Consider the following 18,962-nt stretch of genomic DNA (forward strand, 5'->3'; position numbering starts at 1 on the left):
GTGTAGGATCTTGCCACTAGTTAATGGAAAAGCCCAAGCCAGAAAGCTATCACTGAGCTAAATCTCCTTTCAATTTGCCAAATGGTCTTAAAACTAAGAAGCTGTATGAGCAATTTTGTGCTAACTTCTATACACACACACACACACACACAGACACACACATATATACATATATAAATGTATATGTATATGTACATACATATATACACACATATGTATTCAATATATATATGGTGTATCTCCTATAAAATTTATGTGAAATTTCTGTCATGGGGAAAATGGTCCCAAGTTAAAAAATCACCCATTTCACACTTGAGAAGTCCACAAAGCACGATAAGGGAATTGCTTTGTGCTGAGGTAACTTGGTGTGAATTGTGTATGTATTATTAAAGTAAACAGTGCTTGGGGACAAATGCCTTTTCTGGAAACTGTATCCTTGAAAACATTTGGATGGACTTCATTAATCCCAACAAGCAGCCCTCAAAAAGTCAAACAGGAAGCAAAGCTCATGCCATTGTGGAAAATAAATGACACTCTTGTCCCTCACAGGACCGCCCCAGCACAAAGCTCTCCCTTTGTCTTAGCTTTTTTTTTTTTTTTGGAACAACAGTTTGGCAAATGGAAATGGAAACAATGCCCTATTGTGGAAGCACACAGCTTCTCCAAGTCCCTGGTTGTTTAAGTAGCTGTCCACCTTCCCCTCTCCCTTCTGCCCCAACCCGCCTCACCTGGGGCCCAGCTGGGCAGTTTGAACTTGAACCTGTGCCGGAAAAGCAGATACTAAATGCAAATCAAAAAGCAATGCAACTGTTTTATGGCCTAAGAAAGGCCAGCGGGAGGCAAAGTCATGTGCACGGCAGCCTGCTCCTGGTGGCTTCCGGGTGGAGGGCCGGCTTCTGTTTCTTTTGTTTTATAACCTCGCTGTAGTTTGACCCAGGCGCTGAACGTCTGTCTCTCCGGGGAGCACGAGCCTATAACTTTGGCCCACACAAACCAATTTGTCTGCCACAGGAAGCACTCATTTCGCTCTCCTTGTGTAGAAGAGAGACAGCCTGACAAGGTGGGGCTGCGTCCCGGATGGTCCTTGCCCTTCCCACCTGCTGACTCAAGAGTATTTGCATAGCTGGGATTCTGAGGAAACACCCGAGTCCACCCAAGTCCACCGGCACAGACATTCTGGGTAATCTATGCAAAGTATGTTTCCCCTGTTCCGAGGCAGAGAGAACCAATGAGCTGACACTAGAAACAATACAGTGCAGTAAAATCTAACATCTAGATTATCATTTAAGAACAGCCCTCAGTCCAGGCTTGCTCCTCTAATTCAAGCCTGCCTAACACCCTTGTAGGTGAAAGCTATGATTATCTCATTTCAGAGAATAGGGAACAGGACTTGAAAAACAGATGAAAAGACTTCCCCAGCCACTCAGCAAGGAAGTGGTGGTGGTGGCAGGAGCGTTCTCGCCCAGGCGGTCCAGCTCCGGAGCCCGCCCCTTAAACGCAAACCCAGGAAACACCTAGGCCCAGGCCAAGGCTTCCCAAAGTTCACGTGTGCTCAGGTCACCTGGGGCTCTTGTCAAAATGCGGGTGCTTGTAACAGGAAAACTGTGACGGTGGGAAATTGTAACCCATCCATCATTCTTTTGATGTTGTTTCTGCCAGTGCTGACTCTGACTAACATGTAGCTCGTAGATGAACAGCATGTTTGCATAAGAATCCTAGGCACTGACTTCAAAAAACATAGGCTCCAACCTTGGGGCATCCCAGCTCCGGGGGATTTGCTGACTTTCATCCATGGAGCCAGGGTGACGCGGAACCGGGATGACTGGACCAGGTGGCTGCACGCTGGACCGTCACTGTCCTTATTGGAATGGACTGTGCTTGTCTGCTCATAGAGGACTTTTCAACCCCTCCCTCCTTATAAAAACCTCTGCCTCCACTGAGATGTGGAGATGGGCTTTGGGACATGAGTCCCCCATCTTCCTGGGGACATGGGCTTTGGGACATGAGTCCCCCATTTTCCTGATGGCTGGCATCTGAAAATAAACCACTTTCCTTTCCAGCAGCACCTGCCTCTGGAGTACTGGCTTTCGTAGCAGCAGGCAGCTGGACCTGGGCTGGGTAACACTCTGACTCCAGAGCTCTGGGATGTGTCAGAGGCCCTACATTTCTAACCAGCTTCCAAGGGGCGCTGAGGCTGCCCCTGGCCGTGGAGGATCAAGGGCAGCAGTTGGCAACCTTCCCCTAAAGGGCCAGATAGGTAATCCTTTAGGCTTTGTGGGCCACACACAGTCTCTGTTGCATATACTTTTTTTTGTTTTCTACAACCTTTAGAACAGAACATCATCTTTAGCTCACTGCCAGTGGGCTGCATTTGGCCCTGGCAGCAGGGTGTCATTTCTTGAGCTGCAGCACTGAGGGTAGAGAGGGCGCATGCTGACAGGCCCAGGGGGGATCCTCGCTAGTCAATGTGTATGAGCTGCATCTGGTTCTTCAATTAGATATGGTCCTCCGGACAGAAAAAGCCCAGACAGGCAGCCTCCACAGTGGCCAGTTTTGGTGGCAGAGAAGAGGAAGGCTGACCTACACTAGAAGGAATCCAGTGGGTTAGTGAGTGGTCTGAACTTGCAGGTGCGCAAGGGAGGGCTGGAGCTGTAGGACACCGCGGACTGGAGGGTGGAAGGGAGTGGGACTACTCACACACGCACCACTGAGCTCTTCTTCCCTTCGGGTAAGTGAGGCAGAAGGTTATCTAGGTGCTGCAACCAAGGATGGGAGGTCAAACACGAGACCCCTTCAACTCCAGTCTAAGACCCTGTGATGCTAACGTGTCTGGCTAATCTGATGCAGTCATGAGATAATGTGCACACGCAGGATCTGATTCTTGTGGTGTGTATCAGCAACCACGTCTCAGAGCCGCTGCTGAGTTGCCTCCTTTATCTCTTGGTCCAGCCAAGGAACAGGAGACTAAAACGTGCTCTGAGCTGGTGAGACTCAGAGCTCTGGGGGAGAAGGGAAATAGCAGCGAGCTCCAGGCTCAGAACATCTAAGTGAGGGTCCTCTGCTCAAGAACCTTCTCAAGCCCCTGGGGAACCCTGTTGCTTCTCCATCTTTATCGTAACTTCAGAAGGAGGTGAAGTCATCTATTTCCAGGAACTCATTCTGTAAAATAATTAAGAATATGAGTAAAGATTTTCCCATCAGGTGCCAAGAAAGGGCTAATTCATATACCTCTGTGCTTCTCTCTGACTTTATTTGTTCTATTCCCTCGCCTTTCTTTCATTCCCCTCCCTTTGGCATAGGCAATCATGCTCTTGTACCTAGAGCACATCTTTTGGTTGTATGGGCTCTTACAAAATGCATTATTACTTTGTATGCATATATATTTTAATTGACTTAACCAGTGTTGTGCGCATAACTTATTCTGCTTCTTGCTTCTTCACACACCATCATCTTTTTAGGATGCAGCCAGAAGCTATGTGTAACAATATCTGTTTCTTTTAAATTCTGCATGAACTCCACAGGCAGCAAATTTTGCCTTTCCATTCTCTAGGGATACTCACCCAAGTTACCTCCAGCTTCTTGTCACACATACATCACTGTGATGGAAAAACTCATGCATATTTCTTTATGGGCTTGAGTGAGAAATTCTTTGTGATATTTATTCAGGGGTGAAACTGCTGGGCGATAAGTTTAACATGTGCATTAAATTTGACTTTACTTGCCCTACACCACTCCTGGAAAGCAGTTCATACTCCCGCCAGCAATAGATCAGGGTTCTAATACCTCTGCACCTCTCCCAACACTTGATGTTAACCGCCTTCTAATCCTTCTAGTCTAGTAGCTGTAAGGGGATAGCCCATTGTTGTTTTAGCTTGTGCTTAGCTGCTTCTGCATTTCTGCATATGCTTTTTAGCCTTTGGGGTTTTCTTTTTCTTTTTCTTTTTTTTTTTTGTTAACTGCCAGTTGCTACCCTTCAGCTATTTTGTTAATGCTGTGCTTGATTTTTATCTTGATTTGCAGGAGTTTCTGGAATCGTCTGGAATCTGGATGTTGGTCACTTGTGAGATTTAGGCATTGCTGGCGTCTTCTTTCAGTCTGTCGGTGCCTTGGTATTGATTGTTGAGCAGGAACCCTTAACACTGGTGTAATAATCAAATATATTTAGTTTTTGCCACACTGTTTATACTTTTTTTCAGCTTTACACACAAAGTCCATCTACTATCACAGGTCACAAGCTAGTCTCTGACATTTCATCTATTGTGTGATTTTAAATGTCATATTTAGCTTGTCATGTCATCTAGAATTCACTCTTTGTTAAAAATATATAATCTTTATAATATTTTTTCCATTACCATTTAGTCCTCTCATACCCCCTCCCCCCAGCAGTCACCACCCTGTTGTCCATGTCCATGAGTCCTTTTTATTTTTTGCTCTATCCCTCCACCCCTGAACGCCACCCCCCAATAGCTGTCATCAGTTCTCTGTCTATGAGTCCAATTCTGTCTTGAGCATAGTCATTGGACAGGTTGTAGCATTTTTCCCAGTTTTCCCAGTACCATCTGTGTGCCCCTTGGTTATACATTACATTCCCATACATACGTAGGTCTGCTCTGAGCTGGTAGCACAGACTTAGTGATAGTCATTGTATTATTTTAAGTTTTTTATTAAAGTATTGATGGCATGCAATAGTATATTAGTTTCAGGTGTACAACATAGCAATTTGACATTTATATACCTTACAATGTGAACATCAGACTAAGGCTAATAACCATCCGTCACTATTACAAGTTGTTACGATGCTACTGACTGTATTTCTTGTGCTGTACACCACCTCTCTGTGACTTATTTAGTTTATAACCAGCAGATTTGCACCTTTTATTCCTCTTCACCTGTTTAATTCATCCCCTGCCCACTCCCCTCTTTGCAATGTTATTTTTCATAAAAATGTAAACAAGCTTGATGTGCAACAGCTGAGAACTGATTACATCACTCAGAGTACATCCATACAAACAGACGAGCATGCAGGGGCTAAAACTGATGAACTACAAGGGTGCATAATGCTGTGGACAATTGTGTCTTACTGCAAATAGCAGATTTCAAAATAACATAGTGAACGATCTTAAGTATGAATATACTGTGTATATACATGCTCAAGTAATATTGGTGCTTCTTTATGGACAATAGGATTCTGACGACTATTGAGCAAAGGTGGAGCCTAGTGAGAGAACATTAGAAAAACCTGGCTTCCAAGTGGAACCAAGATTCTCAACTGCAAAGGCCCACAAGAGTCCACTGTCATCAGTGACAGGGTAAGTAGGAAGCACAGTACTGAAGGCCGGAACTTTTCCAATGTTAGGGGGCACACTATTGCCTGGGGCTCTTGTTAAATAGCAGATTCCGATTCACTGGATGGGGAGGGACCTGAGACTCTGCATTTCTAGCAAACTCCCAAGGGATTCTGAGGCTTCTGGCCTGGGACCTCACTTTGGGTAGCAAGACTTACATGGCTGATTTAGCTCTGCACTTGCTTACCTCACAGGAGAAGGCATGGGGAAAGGAGCCAACGGCCTTTCCAAGTTATTTAGATGAGATGACAGAGAGCAGAGAGTTGCATTTATGTGGGTTTGTTGTCTGAAGACTATTGTTTTTGCAGGGAGCAGAGCATGGTGTATGTATACCAGAATTGAAATATCAGTCTTATCAATAGTAAACATGGACCAGCAGACATCTTCCTGACTTCTTCCCCTTTTCTTCCTCACAGTTGTTTTGATCCACCCACTCTCCCCTCAGCAGTAAGTCCTGAGGTTGAGGTAGGAAAGAGGGTGAGAACCATCTGGCCCTGGGCATGCAGCTGGCCTCATGACAGGGCTCACCTGGGTAAAGTAAGGGGCACCTGTAAGCCCCCTCAGGAACACGTCCCCTGAGGTCCCAATTATCACTGAGAAAGTCAGTGACCTATATCCACCCAGATGGTTAGAAAGCCCTCCCCTCCCATGCCCCCCAGCATTTGTCAGCCCTGCCCCTGGCCTGCTGCTGCTTTCCGTCCCTGACAGCTTGTTTGAAATGCAGGCAACCACAGTTTTATCTCTCTCACCAAACTGCTCGAAATCGCCAGTACAAGCAGCTTCTGCTTCACAGGCCCAGCGATTTTAACTGTCATCATGGACAATGGGAACACACATGAGAAAGAAATCTCACAAATAAATATCTGTTGGCAATTGTCAGCTCCCTAGGCAGTCTCTACAAAGCCCCCAACCAAGCTTCCATGCACCCTTACCTGTGGGCACCTGGAGCCTGGTCTTCAGCACATACAAACCTGTGCTGTCATTATTGTTTAGCCAACATTTGTGTCACATTTCATATGTATCAGGCACCTGGCTAGGTACTTGGTATATCACCTCATCCCTAAAACAACCCTGGAAACTAGATATTATAATGAAAATATCAAGGTTCAGAGAAGTTAAGTAACTTGCCCAGGCTAACACTGCTTGCAAATGAGAAGCCCTCAATTGGGTAAGTAAAAAAAGAAGGTGACAAGTGGATTGTGAGGATACTGTAGAGTATGTCTGGAGTGGAGTTCTTGGCTCAGAGTGGAGGAGAAGCCCTGAGAGGCAATGCGTTCCGGTACTCCTAAGTAGGCTGGGCTCCAGCGATGGGTCCCAGGCTGCGGGGCACACTGTTGGTTTCCCAGGCTATGGAAGAAGAGCCATTGCCCGCCTCCCCCTTGCTCAGGGAACTCTGGTTTTGTTCAAGTCTGGATTTGGTCAATGTATACCTAGTCCTAGGATAGGATCACCACAGTCTGAGTGAGTCATGGCAGCCTCCTTCCTCTGCACCAGTGATTGATTTAGTGGTGGGCCTCTGACCAGCCAGGAGATGAAAAGGAAGATATATGAGGACTTGCAAGAAAGCCTTCCTCCCTGATAAGAAAGAAGTCTATGAAGTCCCTTTCCCATGACCAACCCTCCTTCCTTCCTGCTTTGGCTGATGTAACATGAAGATGGGACACTTTGCAGTTAGGCTGCCACTGTAACCAGGAGGAGAAACAGAGGCACACTGTTGAAGGCAGAGCTAAAGATGGGGAGGGCCTGGGGTCCTTGATGATCTTCTAGAACAACCAAAAAGCTCTGGACCTGCCACCTCTAGACTTCTTGAGATGTGAGATCATTAAGCATCTTTATAATTTAGCCCAGTGTTGGTCAGGTATTCTGTTACAGGCCAAAGCACCATAGTGATACAGGGGGCCATCACTTAACTCCCCTTCTGGTAAGAGGCTGAGCATCCCCACAGAAATCCCTCTGTCTTAGATTGATGTCTTGGTTGACAACAATGACAACTGTGTGGTCCTTGGAGGCAACAGCAGGGGTTCTGCAGTGACTGTAAGGGCTGTTGGGGTCCTGAGCAGCCCCTCCAAGTCCAGTGGCTAGGGATCAGGGCAAGCAGTGGAGGTGGCCAGAAGTGGTGTGCACATACTCACTGCAGGTGGCAGGGGCTGGTGGCAGACATACACATAGCGGATGGGGCCAAGGCCTGGTGGTTGGCACACCAGCTGGAGGGTCTTGGGCAAGGATGTGGGAGTTGGAACCCACCTCTTTTATATCTCAAAGGCCATGGAGACCACAGCTGCCACGTGGGCTGGTGCTAGACTGTGAGCTTCCTGAGGGCAGGAACTCTGTGCTTATTGCTGGAGTCTCCCCACTCCTTTCCTAGCTCACAGCAGACTCACAGTAACTGACTGTTGACTATATGAGCACGAAAAGAGCTCAGAAAAGCAGAAAATGCTTGTTTTTACCTGAAATCTTGGGTGATTGATGCCATTTTCACAGGAAGCCCCTTGGCTAGTGGCCCACTTGTCTCCCCTGCCTCTCGGCACCCGGTACCCAGGAAGCCACTTGCACCTGAACCGGTGCTGAGGCTGGCATCCTGAGTGAGCTCTTCACTCTCAGTGGTGTCATTTGGAATACAAAGGACAAGCTGTATGTATTTATACTGACACATACATTTTAAATGGGCCCTCACTTCTTCCTGAAGGGAATCCAAACACTGTTGGAACTGAAAACATTTTATATTTATGTATCACCAGTTATTGAAGAAATGCAAAGTGTTCAGCAAATATGATCTCGTTAGCTAGTCCTCGTGGCAGCCCCGAGGGAGGCAGTTGGCAGGGATTCTTATTTTCCTTGGACACGTAATAATAGTGTGAAGGCTCAGGAGGCCAGGCAGCACTGGCCAGAGCCTCTAAGGGTGTGCTCCAGGGAGCTGGGACAATGGCAAGGAAATGGAAAACTCAGGAGAGAAAGTACAAGGACTTCTGTCTTATACCACGGGCCATGGGGCGTCATAAAGACATGGCCCCCCACTGCAGTGTTGCAGGAACAAGCGAAAACCAGGAAATAGCCCATTGTTTCTCAGTACAGGGCTGCATGTTATAATATGGTACAAATGAAATACTACTTGGCTGTTAAAAAGTATCTGTATGTTCTGACATGCAAAGATGTCCAAGACATTAAAATGAAAAATGCAAGTGGCCAAAGAATACATATAAATAATATAATCTCCAACTACTATAAAATAGATGTACAATATTAAGGAAAAAGTCTAAAAGGTTTTTCAAATTATGTATGAAATACATGTCTCTGTGTGTCAGTATTTTCAAGGGAGGTCTAGAAGAATGTGTAACAATGGTTATCAGTAAAGGTTGGATTACAGTTGCTTTTGTTTTCTCAACCATAAATTAGTTAAATGTTGAAATTTTTTCCAATGTTGCATGCTTTTCTCTGATAATCAGATTAAAATTTTCTAAACACCATTCAAAAAAGGAAAACCTTATGTTACCTAGGAAATATTAAAATAGAAAATAAAATGATTAAAATAGGCTCACAATGTTTTCCTTCATTAAAAAGGAACACCGGGAGTGTTTTCCTTGATGTGAAGAATTTGGAAAAATTCCACTAGAGTTCCTATTTAGTTCCTACTGTGCAGTGACATTTGGATCAGAGACTCTATTTTGTAAACATATGGTCCCATGTCTGCAAAACCAAAATACAGAATGAAATCTTTCTGCTTTTTCCTTGATGTTTTTAAACTGAGATGGACCTGACTGTTCAGAGCACATTGCATAACAAAATTTAGTAGAAGGGAAACACCTCACCCAGCGAGGGACTTGGAATGTCAACAACTCAGCCTTTTTATGAGCCTTTGGACAATAGACATAAACTGTGTTATGTCATTAAACTTTAACTTTAAAAACTCTGGTCGTTCTGTTTCAAAACAAAGTGAACGTACTTAACTCTACTGCACCGTACACTTAAAAATGGCTAAGACGGTGAATTTTATGCTATGTGCTTATTACCATAATAAAAATGCAAAAAGAAAAGAACCTCAAAACAAGATTAAAATCACAGAAGTCTAAGATACTGTGTAGTGTAAAGAAAGGAGAAGGTGGGGTCAAGTGGAGATGAATGCAAGTTTCCAATCTTGAAATCTGGCTGCAGTGCACCTTGGACAGGTTGGATTCTTCCCTTCCTTCCATCTTCTCCACATGTCTGAGTGGCTGTCCTGTGCCAGGCACAAGGGATACTGGGATACAATGACCAACTGGACAGGAGGAGTGCCTGCTCTGGTGGAAGGACCTAGCCTGTCTTAACCACAAGGGGCCACCTGAAAATAGGGAGTAAGACATAGGCCAGCCATGCTTCATGAGTGGTTGGGGATATACTCCTGAGGCCAGAACTTGTTTGTGGGGATTAAAATATCTCAGCCTCATCTCATGGGGGACAGGTAAATGGAGCAATACCTGAATTCAGGTGGTCTTCCCCCTCAGGATCAGGGTCTATCCATGGCCTCCTGCTCTTCCAGCTTCATAGCCCCTTGCAAGGGAACAAGAGCAAGAAAGGGAAGACGAGGACACTCGTCCTTTCCCTTTCTCGACGAGGTCGAGTGTCCTCGTCTTCCCTCACCAGCGGGGTTGGAGTAGGCCCCAGTTTAGAATGAAAACAGTAAAGGTCACAGGGAATCTTCTGGTGAATTCACAGGGGAGGGGCACCAGGTGATCATGGCAAGGGTGAAGAAAGTGTGTGGGAGTTACAGAGTGACAGGCACAGTGCTGAGTGTGCTCATTGTGACCACAAACCCTCACAACCTCCCTGTGAGGGGATCAGGGTGGTATTGGCTGACGACACTATGGGTGTGTCAGGCACTGTTCTAAGAGCTTTACCTGTATCACCTCATTTAATGCTCATGGTGACCCTGTGAGAGAAGTGCTTTTATTATTCCCTTTTTACAAATGGGGAAACTGAGGTGCAGTGAGAATTAGCTAGGTAATAAGTGGTGCGGTTGAGGTTCAAATGCAGGCATTAAGACGTAGAGCATAGGATCTTAACTAGTGTATCCTATTATTCTTCAGATTGGATAGGTAAGGCAACTGTCACTCTAAGTGATTTGTGCAAGGGCCCACCTAGAGAGCTAGTTTTGGCACTAGCCCTTTCTGATTTCAAATCCTGTGCATGGTAAACCATGACCTTCCCCTGTGATGCCCCAGACAGTGAGAGCATCCAGAACAATGAGGGCCAGCACTAGATGTGTTACTGATGGGCAGAACAATCTAACCAGCCCCACATCTGGCTAGGAACAGAGAGACTGGGGAGGGCTGATGCTTGCTTGGCTTTCTGCCTGTGGCAAGTGGGGCTTCTTTACCACTATCTATGAGTGCCCTCAATCCTCATCCCTGAGCCTTAGTGCTGATCTGGATATTCACTCACCCATCCATCCATCCAACCGTCCGTCCATCCATCCATCCATCCATCCATTGTATAAATATGTCTTAAACTATTTCAGGCCCTGTTTTAGGTGCTGGGGATGAAATAGTGAGCCAACCCATTGAAAATGATTTTATACTTAAGACTCGGGGCCTAGGATCTTGCCTTCTTTCTTCTTAACCCCATCCTTACCTGCTTCTCATTCCTTTCTAGAAATGGGTCCCTTTTTGTTCTGTAAGTCATAGACACAGTCCATCTGCAGGACTCTGCTAGCCCTTATGATGCCTCTGGGCAAATTAGACAGAAGAGCCCCATCTGGATGCCTGCAGGCTCATAGGCCCCCAGCTTGTAGAGTGGAGAGTAGGCTGAATTTCAGCCCCCATCCAACTGTTAGGCCAGACAACTTTGGGCAGGACGTGGTCTACGTTATAGCATGTAGGAGATCCCTCTTCTAGTCCTTCCAAGAGATGTGTTCTTCATGCCCAAAACCAATGCCGTCAAGTCCCACCTGATCCCATGCTCAGCTACTTAGCCAGGTGTCTCATCCATTCATTTTCATCAGCTGGGCCCTGCAGGCCTCTAGCTCTTAATCTATCACTCACCCTGTCTACCCTGCACACCTCCCTGGGCCCCTTCTGCTTCTTCCTCTTGTCTATCGGATGTTGATCTCCCCATCCCAGTGGGCTCCGCCCCACCATGAGGCCAGGGTCCAGCCGTCCTGGTTGAGGTTACCATACTGACATTCAAGAATCATTCTGACAATGGGGCCATTGTGAGGGTATGCCAACACCTCGCCTCTGTTAACAAAAAGACATTACAGATCTTTTCAATAGCAGGCTGATATAAACACATAACTATCAGGATGTCCTCATTCGTTGCTCCATTCTGATATTAGATGAAGATGTCATTTAATCCATGGGAAGCTGTTTAGAGGTAGCACTCAAAATATAGAACAGAGGTATTCTTTCTCAAAGGTGGAGAGTTGTACCTTTTAAGACTTTAATGTTCTTATTTAACCTATGATTGGATAATTCATCTGCTCAACTCCTACTACCCTCAGATGGCTTCTTCCAGGCAGCTTTCTCAGATCACCTCCCCTCCATCACCCCAGCCTCTGGTTGGCTGCCCTACTGTGTGCACCTCTCAGAGCACTGGAACTAGCCCCTCCTACCACTCATCATATTGCATTCCAATTGTCCGGTTGCTTCTGTACTGTCTCTGTGGGCTGTTCTGTGAGATGAAGGACTAAGCCTTTACAGTCTCAGCATTGAACACAGAACCTAGTAGGAACTCAGTACATGCTTGTGAAATAAAATGTGTTTATTTGTATGGAAAAACTTGGCATCAATGCCAAGGTGGAGCTTTCCCCAATCATGAAAATCCTGACTTCTTCTGGGAAGAGTGATGGAAGTGAGAAGCTGTGCCTGCTCTCAGGTCCTCCAGGCAAACCCCTGTAAGTCACAAACTAGAGCAACATATGACAGTTCCGCCCATTCTTTCACTCGGGCATTTATGGAGCATTTCTATGTGTCTAGGCACAGGGGATTCTACAGTGAAAAAGGTAGTCTAAGTCCCTCTTCCCTCATGGAGCTGGTCTTCTGGTGGGAGTGGGAGGGTGTGGGACAAGGAGGGGTGCATAGGGAGGCAATACAGGCAACAACACATTCTCTTATTGGTAATTTAAACTGAAGTGAAACATCATAACTTGAATGACTTTCATTAGCCCCAGCGACTTCTCAGGATGGTATAATAGTTAACTTGTCAAGCAGTGGGGTCAGACAGCTTGGAAGTGAGTTCCTAATCTATGACTTACTAGTTACGCAGCTTTGGGGCAAGCTACTTGACCTCTCTGAGCCTCAGTTTTCTCAGAGAGTGATAATGGTGACAGTACCTACTTCCCACTAATGACATGCCTGGATGAGAGGGGGGCCAATAAAAGTTAGCCACAACTATTCCTCACCACAGAAGTGGTTCAGAAGAGGGTGCCATGATCTCTGGGCATTCATTCCTATGTACTGTACTAATATAAAAGCACCTAAAAAATAGTTCCTTACTCTCACTGGCTCCTGCTGTTTTGCTAGCAGGTAAGTGGCTTAGTTCCATCCACCAGGTTGTACAATATTTGCATTTGATCTTTGAGTGCAGGCTCAGTTCCCAGAGGCCCTGGCAGCAAACAAGATGCTGCCCCATGTTTGGGGACCGGCCACTGAAGCTATAGCCCAAATGACTCTATCATGGAAGTCCTAGAGCTAATTTCCCCTCATTATTGAACTTGAAACAGCCAGGATAAATAAAACAGATTTTAATTAACTGCATTATTTTAAAAAAGGCACAGACGGCAGGGCGAGATGGACTGACAACAGCAATGTCCCCTGGGCGCTCTTGAACACCCTTGGGGGCAGGCGCTAAAGACTACAGCCCCCTGCTTTGTTTTGCTCTCAGGTTTATGAACTCCAGGAACTCCTTTCCTTGAAGTAGATAGCTGCCATCAACAGGATATGGGTGAATGCTCTCTGAAGCCACAGAGGAAAAAACTCTCAATTAGGGTCTGAATAGGTCAAGGGGCGCAATTGGCTATCCAAAGGGGAGGTGGCAGCTCCTTGTTTTGCCGGGAAGAGAGATTAGTGTTTAATAAATGAGGAGAATACAAGCATTGTTGAGTCTAGAAAAATGGAATAACAGAAGGGCAATAAGAGAATGAAGAGGGAAGTTTAATAAATTTTTTACCAGGAGATTCTAGATTCGCCTCAGGGCCCTTTATGCTTCTCTCATACAAAGCACACACACACTTCACATACGCGCACACCTGCCTGTGACTCGAGTCCCAAATAACTTCCACGTGCCCCACATTCCATCGTGATTCGGTGATCCTCACGCCGTGGCCACTGTTGCTTTATCCTGAGGGCATCCGCTGACTCAAACAAGGCCAATGGTATTCCTGAATCCTCACCCCAATTTTTAACCAGAGTGGAGTGGCCTAAGGGGAAGCCATGAGAGTTCCTTCCCAGGAGCTGAGAAGTAGGACTAAGCAAGCGAGTTACCTGCATACGGAGTACTGGAGGGCGGAAGTCAGTTGTCTCAAAGTTAAGAAGGTAGGAGAGAGGTGGACCTGGGTAGAAATGAGTCTGAGATGGAAGAACTGCATTTCAATGCTGGGACTTGAATGAATTGGATCCTCTGGGCTGTTAAAAAATGAAAGGGTCAGTATAATCAAATATTCCAAAGGGCTTGTATCCTGTAACTCATGTGTGTATCAGAGGAAGGATGGTACACAGTTGAGCAGTGTGATTCTCAAAGTGGGGCCCTGGGACCCTGGGGAGGGGGTGGTGCTGAGGCTATAGCATCAGGGGATCTACAGAGTCAAAGCTATCTTCATAATAATACTGAAGTATGTATCATTTGCCCTTTGCACTCTCGTTTTCTTATCAGCATAGACTGGGGCTTTTTGGAGGCTACATGACATACGATAAAACAACAGACTTCATGAAGAAGCAAATGGGAGAATCCAGCTATCTTCTCTCAAGCCAGCATCAAACTCTCTCATTGTATTTTTAATTTCTGAAAATACTTATTTATATAAAATTATATTTATGTTAACATACAGTATGTTTATTATTGTTATCCTAAATAGAATAATACATATTTAAATTAAAAAAATTTTTTTGAAGTAGCCAATATTCATAGTCATATCAACACAAATCAACACACATCAACAGAAGCTCTTTGCTGTCTCCAATGATTTTAAAGAGCAGGAGGGGGTCCTGAGACCACAAAGCTTGAGAACCCCTGCGTTAGAGGATTTGAAAAGTGTGGCAATGTTTTTTTCCCAGCATTAAAAACCATGTGTAACAAGCCCAGATAATTGTCTTTAATCCCCATCAGCCAGACATGGTGAAGAAGGACATTTATAAGGGAAACACGAAAAGACCGTGGAGAAAGGCCCTCATATAAGAGGCTATGGTGCAAGCTCAGATCACCACCCCTTCATCTGGGTAAAAGACTGTCTTGGATCATGAAAGAAGGGCTTGGGAAAACCTGATTTCTGATGATGCCAGTGGAGCTGGGGAGGACGTTACCTCAGGGAGCAGCCTAGCGGCTGCCTGCTGCCTGACCGTGTCCTCTCCTGCTCGGGAAAGATGCACTGCTGAGTGAGGACGCCACAGAGGAGTCTGTCCTGCATTTTCTGGGCCCACCTTTCCTGGGAGACACTGGCCAAAAGCTGACCCTACACAACAAGTCGCTAATGTAACAGCCTCTGCCATCACCGGTAATCAGACCTGAGCCCACTTTCGAAACCAACAACAATAGCTGTGGTGCACTTTGCGTGTTTGCCGGGGAGCTCTCCCACGGGTAGAGAGGTGCAACTCAGCTGGCTCTTTAGGTCAAGTAGAAACCATGGGGTGAGCAGGACAGGGGCAGGCTGACTCCCAGCTACTGTCTCAGGCCCTGGTTTGGTGCCAGCTGGATGGCCCTGTCCTTTGCAAATGGGGATGGGAACTCAGGCCCGTGAAGGACCTCTGCTTCCAGCTAGTTGTGCTGGAGGCTCCCAAGCCTCTTTGGTCCTCTGCCTCAGCCCTTCCAGTGGGAACCTGTATTAGAAAAATAAAACAAGTGTTTAATCAAGATCTTAGAAAACCCCTCAAGAGACACAAAAGGGATCAACAGCTTAGGTTTTATTAGGCTTTTCTATTTCTTGTAGCGGTATTCACTTGGACAGTTCAGAAAAACAAAGCGAAGGTGTTTTTTAGGCATTGTGCACATTTGCTCATGGATTAGCCAATCCAGGAAATGATTGAGGAGCTGGGAAATGGACTCGGGGCTGGTCGCTTTGTTAATAAAGTAACTCATTGCTGTATTCATATTCCACCTTCTCCAAAGAATGTTAGTTAGTTATACAAATACACAACAAGATAATTGAAATGGAGGAAGTGAAGCAGATTACTTTTCAAATACCCTCTACTCTGGGATTTTATGAAAATAAAGGAAAAGGAAAGCTGGGGGGTTTCCAATGGAGGAAAGCATTAGCTCCAACAATAATGACCAACGTTTCTGTGAAATCATGAACGTGGATCCAGAAACTTATTCAAATGGAAATCAGTATTAACCTACAATAAGTGAACATATTTATGCATATGAGTTTCTAGCTTTCTGTTGGGGTCTTAATAGTTTAATGTTGTAAATATACTTACATATACTTTAAAGTTTAATTTTGCATTTTAAAAAAGGACTTACCTTAAACAAATAGAGGAGGCAATCGGGCCAAGGGGTCAATAATGTTAGAAAGTAAAAGAAAACTGGGAGCGAGGTTGGTGTGCAGACTATTTGCAGATTTGAGGCTAGTTTCACCTTGTGCTTTCCAGCTTCCAGTACAAAGAAGAGAACACGATAAGCCAAATATTTCTTGAGGTTCATTAGATAAAAACAGACCATCTTCAAGGCAAGGAGGAAGATAGGTTTAGCTGTTTAACGTGATGAAGTTTTTGTCTGAATTAATTGAATGTTCTTTATTCCTGATTGAATGGAGGTGACTTGAATAATTTAATAAACTTAGTAAAGTTGAAACTAATTATCCAGCCAACTGGAGGTCATCAGATTTGGGTATATAGTTCTGCTTTCTTTTCTCCCCGGTAATATTAGTAACACTAATCCCCTACATCTAAATGGAATCTGGTGAAAATGAAAGCCTCTGGGAAATGAAAATAAACGATTCAAATGAAAGGTGTTATTAGAGCTAATATCGAGAACTTGAGGGCCAGGAAGTTTTGAGTTCAAGTTCTAGCTTTGACTTGTTAGCTGTGCCACCTTGGGTACTTTAGTTAACCTCTCTGAGTCTTTGCTTCCTCATCTGCCAAGTGGTAACTAGAATACCACCTACTTAATAGAGCTGCTTGGAGAATTAAATAAAACAATGCATGTAAAATACTTAACCGAGTGCCTTGTCTATGATGAGCACTCAGTAAACATCAGACTATGACCCGAAGAACTCCTGCTACCCAGACTCGTTCAATCCTCAGCATTACCCTGCTGAATAAGAGGGTGTTTATTATTATGCTGTTCTGTGGACTGAGATAGAGATATAATTTGTCTAACACAGACAGAACCATTTGGTAAGAAGAAGGGTTACTTATGTGATAAAAAGAAATGAGCTGCTCTGGAGGCCCTGCGCTTCTATAATTAGAGATTTCTTCCCTTGCATTAATCTCTGTTTTTTAATGTGAATAATAACCCATAAGTGGTAGCACTTGAAGAGTTTATGGTTTTGTTAGGGTAGGTGATATGGGATGCTTGTGGCAGTTCATAACTTACAAGGTCTGTCCAGAAGGTATCCAGCCATGTAATGTGAAATATAGACACAGTTATTGAAGAAGATACAAGGTACAAGAAACATTGTACATAGGACAATGACACCTCAGTCCCCTTCCCAGTAGGCAACCTGGGACCTCACACAGTTCTCCCAATCGCCATCAGCTGCCCCTTCATAGTTTCCTAAATCTCCTCCCTTTTAAAAGTGCCTTTAGTTTTGGGAAAATCCAGAAGTCACAGGGCACCAAATCTGGGTTGTAAGGGGACTGAGTCACCTGGATGACTTGATTTTTCACTGAAAAATTGCATGAGACATGATGCATGAGGGGGCACATTGTTGTGATAAAGCTGCCAGTCACCAGTTGCCCATAGCTGTGACCTTCTGAATCATCTGAGTAATTTCTGCAGAGGAATGTTCAAGCTTAATGTAAAATTTGATGCAGATCTGTTGGTCTACTCACTCAATCATTTTTAATATGATGGCCACACAGTACACATGCTCACTCAATGGTGTCTACCACCCCCACTTACTAGTACAGTGAAGTCATCATTGTCCATGCATGTGCATTCCTGTCTACTCTCTTTGGCTGTCAGGTTACATCAATGTTACACAAACCATTCCAGTATATTAACAATGATTGGACTTTTTCTGGACAGACTTCATATAACTAGAAAGTAGTAATTTTGTCTTATTTTTATAGTTAACCTCTATTAACAACAAGGATACTGGTTGTTCCTTTGCAGTGTGCTATATAATTTATTTTTCAATAAATATACTTGAGTTTTAGAATTGGTTGACTTAAAGAAGATCATTAAGTTTAAAAAATGTAGTTGGATCCTGGCTGGTGTGGCTCAGTGGTCTGGATGCTGGCCTAAGAACCAAAAGATTGCTGGTTTGGTTCCCGGGCAGGGCACATGCCTGGGTTGCAGGCTGGGTCCCTGGTTGGGGGTGTGCAGGGACAAATGATGGATGTGTTTCTAGCACATTGATGTTTCTCTTCCTCTCTTTCTCCCTCCTTTGCTCTCTCTCTAAAAATAAACAAAGTATTTTTAAAAAGGAAGTTGGTGAATGGACAGGGCAAAAATCATGGTAGCCATGTCTGGACATCAGCAGTTTGGAAACTGCTATGCTGTAGGGTAAAATATATGCTCCTGGACCTATGTTGTGAAGCCTTCTCTACTGTGGCCTCTGTTTCCTAAGTTTTCAGTGTCTTTCCTCATTACTTCTTATGTTTTAGTCACATAGAAGTACTTGCTCTTTCCACATTTGGAGCTTTGTTAGGCCTACATAAGCTACTTGACTCATGGAAATGCTCTTCCTTTTGTCTCCTCCTTGGCAAGTGAATTCCTTTAAGTCCTCCCCGCACAACCTTTCCAGATACCCCTGGTGACCACTGCCCTCAGCCATTCATACCGCACTACATGGAGTAGATCCTCACCCACCTGTGCAGCTCGGGGAGAGCACAGCCCACAAGAGTATGACCCTATCTAAGGACCTGCTCGGTGTGTGCTTATAAATAAGGTGAAGTTTCACTGAAGTATAGGACTTTATAAATATTTACATCAAGCTGTATTTGAGTTATTCAGATCCTCTGTATCTTCCAATTTGTGTACTCTTCCTCAACTAGTGTAAAAATCTACAACTATGATGATATATTTGTACACATCTTTTTAGAATTTTATGTGTTTGGTTTCTATGTTTTCATGGCATATTTTTTAGTGCCTACAAGTTCTCTTTTGGGTAGTCTGACCATGTCTAATTATGTGTATCCAGCAGGTGCTGGATGTGGAATAAAGAGCAGAATTTGGTAAAAATTAGTGCTCTATGCACTAATTGAACTTCACAAGGCTCAGAGAGCCTTGCGATTGCAGGAGGAGACCCCATCTGCCGGGGACAAGGCT

General features: G+C 44.7%; 1 long non-coding RNA gene across 2 annotated transcripts; it reads left to right on the top strand.

Moving 5' to 3' along the window:
- Nucleotides 1–727: 727 nt before the first annotated feature.
- Nucleotides 728–5,778, top strand: LOC118499319. 2 transcript variants are annotated; one of them, XR_004901848.1, is made up of 3 exons: nucleotides 728–870; nucleotides 5,185–5,309; nucleotides 5,654–5,778. It is a non-coding gene; the product is annotated as an uncharacterized LOC118499319 (long non-coding RNA). The 2 variants fall into 2 exon arrangements; XR_004901854.1 differs by lacking the exon at nucleotides 728–870 and adding an exon at nucleotides 877–1,194.
- The last annotated feature ends 13,184 nt before the right edge of the window (nucleotides 5,779–18,962 follow it).

Source organism: Phyllostomus discolor, chromosome 1 (assembly GCF_004126475.2).
Source record: "Phyllostomus discolor isolate MPI-MPIP mPhyDis1 chromosome 1, mPhyDis1.pri.v3, whole genome shotgun sequence".
Lineage (NCBI taxonomy): Eukaryota > Metazoa > Chordata > Mammalia > Chiroptera > Phyllostomidae > Phyllostomus > Phyllostomus discolor.